A 6,100-nucleotide genomic window follows, 5' to 3' on the forward strand; every position below is an offset into this window, starting at 1 on the left:
TGAGCAGAAGCAAACAGCGATGACAAGCTTCGGTCTGTGTCCCTTCTGTAGGCCACCAGCACATGTGTGGTCTAGATTAAAGGGGGCTGCATATCTCAAATGATGTCTATTTAACGTCATAACTCCTTACCTCAGAGATGTGAATGAGAAATGAGTCTTTGTGTTTCAAGGGATTTCATAAAGGAACCAAATCCTCAGAGATGTGTCCCTTAGTTTCAGATGTGGTCAGGTGGACAACCACGAATGGTCTACACCTTGTTCTAGTATGCCATATCGGCCATTTGGTACATGACTCGATGATGAACTGATCTTAAAGACTTCACTCTGAGATCTCACATGTGCCCATTGGAGCCTGATCATTGCTCCAGAACTGTCACCTCAGCCTCGTACTCATGGCAACATAAGCTTGTTCACTGTGGCTCACTGTGTGAACATGGCAAAGTTGGTGGCCGATAGAGAAGCCCTGAGGAAACTTGATGATGGGCCCTTAAACAGCTCCCCAGGCTCTCCAGTTCAAGGGCACATGTGCTTCTCATGAGTTCCATTTTGTGGGCACATTAAAAGTGGTGTGCGGCCGGGAAAAAGGGTATCAAGGATGGGCATCAGAGATCTCTGCCCTCAGCTTGGACCTGAGTGACTCCGGAGATCTTCCTTCCGATGAGGCCATTGAAGTTGAGGCTGTGTTCACACACCGGCACCTCAGAAACCTTCGTAGAACAGGAGAAAGGGGTGAGGCTCAGCCAGCAATCCCTTAGATTCCACCTGTCCCAGAGCAGCCATCCAAGGAGGAAGTTCTTCGTGACTACCATGTCTGAGAGTGTTCACGGATGGATGTCAACTTTTTGATCTTCACCATTGCAATCAAACATGGTCTGCAGTTGACCCCATCAAGATCAGTGGGGTCCCCCACAACACCAACCTGGGCCAATGGTGAAAGCACTTCTACTTCAACTATGATTGGTTGCCACAATGACATGAGTGTCTGAGAAAGATCTGCAGGCCTGTGAAGAAAACGGAAAGGCAGACCTCACTGTCTCTTCCATGCAGTTCAAGTCCAGAATGACACCTTCATCTGTGGTTTGCACAGAGGAGGAAACCTCGCAAGAGAGACACGGTGTCATCATGCCCAGAACAATGGAATACATCTATGGTGGATTTTACTGAGACCAAGCTACAGTGGACTTTCGGTGATTGGTGATTTGGTAGCAGTTGTTCATCATTTCAAAGCAAGGGGATATGTGGAAACGAGAGTGCCAAAGACCGTAAAAATGACAGTTGTGCATCAAATCCACACATTCCCACACAGAAGTGGAATTGTGTAGCACATCTGACACTTTGTTCAGGCTTTTTTACATGGAATGTCGATTGTGCAGGATTTGGTTTTTATGTCTTCTTGGGGGTGTTTTGTCTTCGGGCTTGGTGTTCTTTGGTCTTTTTGGCACACCATCGTATTAACTTGAATTAATCAGCTTTCTCAGTTTTTTATATTTAGTGTATCATTTATATAATAGAGAATAAGCATTGTCTACACATTATAAACTTGGGTCTGAGGGGGAAATTGTGTATTACAAGCATAAAAAAGTGGATTTAAATCTTAAGGAATTTGAGCATATTCTGCATACAATACAGCTTTGGCATCTGACATAAACTGCCATAAGTGCTTTTGGGGAAAATGGGCAACATTTCGATAAATCTTTAAAGTTTTTGTCAATGATGTGAAAAAAAAAAAAGAATCTTTATAGTAACTTGTTTCTCTTAAGGTTGGCAGTCACTAACATTTGGTCTTCCTATAAGAGAGATAAAAAGTAAGGCTTTTATATATTCCAGGTGGATTTCATTAACCACCATCAATATCCTAGGACTGAAAATGCCAAAGATGACCTGTGACGTATAGATTGGGCTACTTTTGGACATCCCTTCCATTTGAGGACATCCTGGAGAACATCATAGATGCCAGGAAAGCCTGTGTATGAATATTAAGGCTCCTGGGCCTGATTGATGATGAGAATTAGCTGTATAAATTGGGGCTAGTAAGTATGTGAGTGACTGTGAATGGCCATTAATCTCCTGGAATGTTAAAAGTATTTTCAAATGAAGCAAAACATGAGATAGGAATTCAAAATGTGGAGAGCCTGCAGCACGGCTTGGTGCTGGGCAGGAGCGTGTGACTGACAGAACTTCTTACTCAGCGCCTTCTGCTCTCCTGATGACACTCTCCCTGACACAGATTTCCTGTGACCTAGAAGAAGAGGTAATGACTGAATCCTCCCAACGGATCATGTCAGTGACAACACTAAAAGGTAAAAACACAAAATATGATGTATGAAGGCTTTCTGTTGGTTCTTTACAAAATGCTTGGGGTTCAGCCAAGGCAGGCCCCATGTCTGCCACAGGAGCTCATCTGTCTGACCTGAAATCATTCTCCACCCCAATTTCTTTTCTGATTCAAAGCACATTACCCCTGCAGTCCCCTGCCTCAGACCTGCCTCAGCAAGACAGGGCCCATGGAGGTACCGAAGACACCATCTATTGTACACCCACCTTGTTGATGTAATTTCCCAAGCAACACATCTACTGCCTTCCCCCTTTTAGGAAGCACAAGACACAGAAGATTCTGGAACACTGGGTAGCTGGTAGGTAGTTGTCAGGGACCACCTGAGGGAACTCACCAACTTCAGAGACCACCTGTGGAAGCTTACCAACTTGCCTCAATTTGCCTGTTCCCTTACCTCCAGTAAACATACTGCTTGGAGATGCCTGTTCCCTTACCTCCAGTAAACATACTGCTTGGAGATGCCCGTTCCCTTACCTGCAGTAAACATACTGCTTGGAGATGTTAGAGACCACCTGTAGAAACTCACCAACCTGCCTCAACTTACCCATTTCCTTACCTGCGGTAAACATACTGCTTGGCAACAGCAGAGATGTGCTCACAGAACCATGGCTTATCACAAGATATTTCAGGCCCCTGGCTGAGAAGAGTCTGTAATTTTTCACCCACCCTACTTCCTTATCCTGAACCCTATTTAAAGCTGATTCTGCTCAGTAAAGTTAGTCCTTGACAAGCACCTGTTTGCTTGGATTCATTTCTCTTTCTCGCCCATCTTTTCACAGGTTTGGATTCTCTTTTAACCCACGAATAACCTTAGCTTCGCTGGCCGGAGCAGGTAGTGTCTACTGCAAAGAAATCCCTTTTGTAGGCCCCTTAAAATTCTGCCTGTGCAAGGGTAATGGCATTATGCAAATAAATACTAGAATTACTGAGGAATTTCAACCCCTTCCTTTCTGTAAATGACTTATCAGCACATCCAGCAGGATTTTATCATTTTCCTTATTGCTACAGTCAAAGATATGAATTGACGGAAGATCCAATTAAGTGTTTTATACTATTATTGTGAAGTGTAAGTATTGTGTCAAAGATGATGGTGGTTCTCCCAAAGTACCTCCATACATTCTGTGTTGAATCAAAATGAAGCCAATTTTATCAAGGTGCAACACTGAATAAAGAGAAGAAACAGAATGCCCATATCCATGATCACTCATCTTTCACTAACATATTGTTCTGTGGCCCTGGGCTGTGAACTTGGCATCTCACACACAGTAGGTGACCATCACTCCAACACCAATTTATATCTGTCCAGTTATAAGCAAAAGTTTAATTTTGTGCTCACGCTGTTTTAATTGTGAACTATGAGAAGAACCAGGGAACAAAATGCATATGGAATGCTGAGTAAGATATTCTGTTACTGATTTCTAAGAAGAAAACCTGAAAAGGTGGGTTGAGGCTAGCAACAACATTTTGGGTGTCATGGTAGGACACCGGATCTCATTCTATAATCATATGGGCTATTTTCTTTTTCCTTGATGCAGGGTTTCTCTTAGAATATATGGTAGCCCTGGCTGTACTGGAATTCACTTTGTAGACCAGGGTGGTCTCAAACTCAGAGATCTGCCTGCCTCTGTCTGTGTAAATTTCTGACCAGTGTAAATTATTTGCCATCTGAGATCTCAATTTGTTATTAACAGTTTACAGGTGCTAAGAGAGCCCATGACTTTCATCCCAGCACTTGGGAAGCAAAGACAGGTAGATCTCTGATTTCTGCTATTTTATAATATTTATTTTTTTATATTAGTTACGGGTCATTTACTATGTATCCCATCTGTAGCCCCTTCCCTCATTTCCTCCCAATCTCATCCTCCCTCCCTCATATCCTCAACATGCTCCTCTCTAAGTCCACTAATAGGAAAGGTCCTCCCACCCTTCCATCTGATCCTAGTCTATCAGGTCTCATCAGGACTGGCTGCAATGCCCTCCTCTGTGGGCCTAGCAAGGCTGCTTCTCCCTCAAAGGGGGTGGGTCAAAGAGCCTATAACTGAGATCATGTCAGAGACAATCCCTGTTCCCCTTACTAGGATGCTGATCTGCCATGGGCTACGTCTGATCAGGGTTCTAGGTTACATCCATGCATGGTCCTTGGTTGGAGAATCAGTCTCAGAATGGCCCCTGTGCCCAGATATATTTGGTCCTTGTGGTGATTCCATCCTCTACATGTCTTACTAACTTCCCCTTTGTTCATTATTCCCTGCACTCTGCCTGATGTTTGGTTATGACTCTCAGCATCTGCTTTGATACACAGCTAGGTAGAGTCTTTCAGAGGCCCTCTATGGTAGGCTGCTGTCCTGTTTCTTGTTTTCTCCTACTTCCCATGTCCATCCCATTTGTCTTTCTAAGTGAGGATTGATCTTCTCATCCCAGAACATCTTCTTGTTTAGCTTCTTTAGGTGTGCAGATTTTAGTATGTTTGTCCTATAAGTCTAGTATCCACCTCTAAGTGGGTATATACTGTGTGTGTCTTTCTGCTTTTGGGATACCTCACTCAGGAAGAAGATCTCTGATTTTGAATCCAACATGGTCTACGAAGGGAATTCGGAGAGATGCAGGGGGTTGTGGAGAGAGAGAGACTTAGAAAAAAATCAGAATATCTTACTCAGCATTCCATATGCATTTTGTTCCCTGGTTCTTCTCACTAGCTGAATCCCATGGCCTTTTCCCCTGTTTAAGATTCTGTCCCTTTACCTTCATTGCTTATCTCCAGAGTCCAGTCAAAGTTCTCCCCAGCTTTATAAGACTTATTTCAAACATGTAGGTTCCTAAAGAATATTTCAGTCTCTTTGAACTGCAAAAGTATTATAGCCCTTAAGCAACAGGAGAAGATTTGCTCTGTTTTATATTTTTTTCGTGTGTGTGTGTACATATACTTGCATACATGCACGTATAAACCCATATCAGAGAGAGAGCTGGAGTCAGGGGACAACTTCCTCTCCTTCCATGTATTTTTTTTAAGATCTATCTATCTATCTATCTATCTATCTATCTATCTATCATCTATCTATCTATCTATCTATCTATCTATCTATCTATCTATCTATCATCTATCTATCTATCTATCTATTATGTATACAGTATTCTGTCTGCATGTACACCTGTAAACCAGTAGAAGGCACCTGCACACCAGAAGATCTCATTCTTGATGGTCATGAGCCCTCATGTGGGTGCTGGGATTTGAACTCAGGAATTTAACTTCTGAGTCCTGTCTGCAGCCCCTCTACCATCTGTTTTAGGGATCCACCTTTGTAGTCCTGTTAGTGTGGCAGGCTGTGTTTTCCCCTGAGCCATTTTGTCTGCCCCGTTTTGTTTTTGACACTATTACTGTGTAGCCTAGGAAAGTTACTAACTTGTTTTGTAATCCAGGTTGACATCAAACTTTTGATCTTCTTTCCCTCTTTCACTTCAGTGTTAGGATTATAAATGTTGATAGCCACAGTCAGTTTGATATTTGCCTTATTTATCTATTTATATATTCAGTGTAATATATATGGATATTTTACCTCAAGGTAGGTCTGTCCACCACATGCAAGTCTGGCAGCCACAGAGGCAGGAAAGGGTCTTAGCTTCTCTGGGACTGTAGATACAATTGTCAGCCACTGAATGCTGGGAATTAAACCTGGGTCCTCCGGAAGAGCATTAAGCATGGAGCACTCTCCAGACCAATATTGGCTTCTGTGTTATTTTGTTTGTTTGTTTGTTTGTTTGTTTTTA

General features: G+C 42.8%; 1 pseudogene; it reads left to right on the plus strand.

Annotated features, from left to right (window-relative positions):
• Nucleotides 1-433: 433 nt before the first annotated feature.
• On the plus strand, nucleotides 434-934 carry LOC129674817 (galectin-related protein-like; annotated as a pseudogene).
• The last annotated feature ends 5,166 nt before the right edge of the window (nucleotides 935-6,100 follow it).

The sequence above is a fragment of the Psammomys obesus genome, unplaced genomic scaffold (assembly GCF_907164565.1).
Source record: "Psammomys obesus unplaced genomic scaffold, mPsaObe1.curated_primary_1811, whole genome shotgun sequence".
NCBI lineage: Eukaryota > Metazoa > Chordata > Mammalia > Rodentia > Muridae > Psammomys > Psammomys obesus.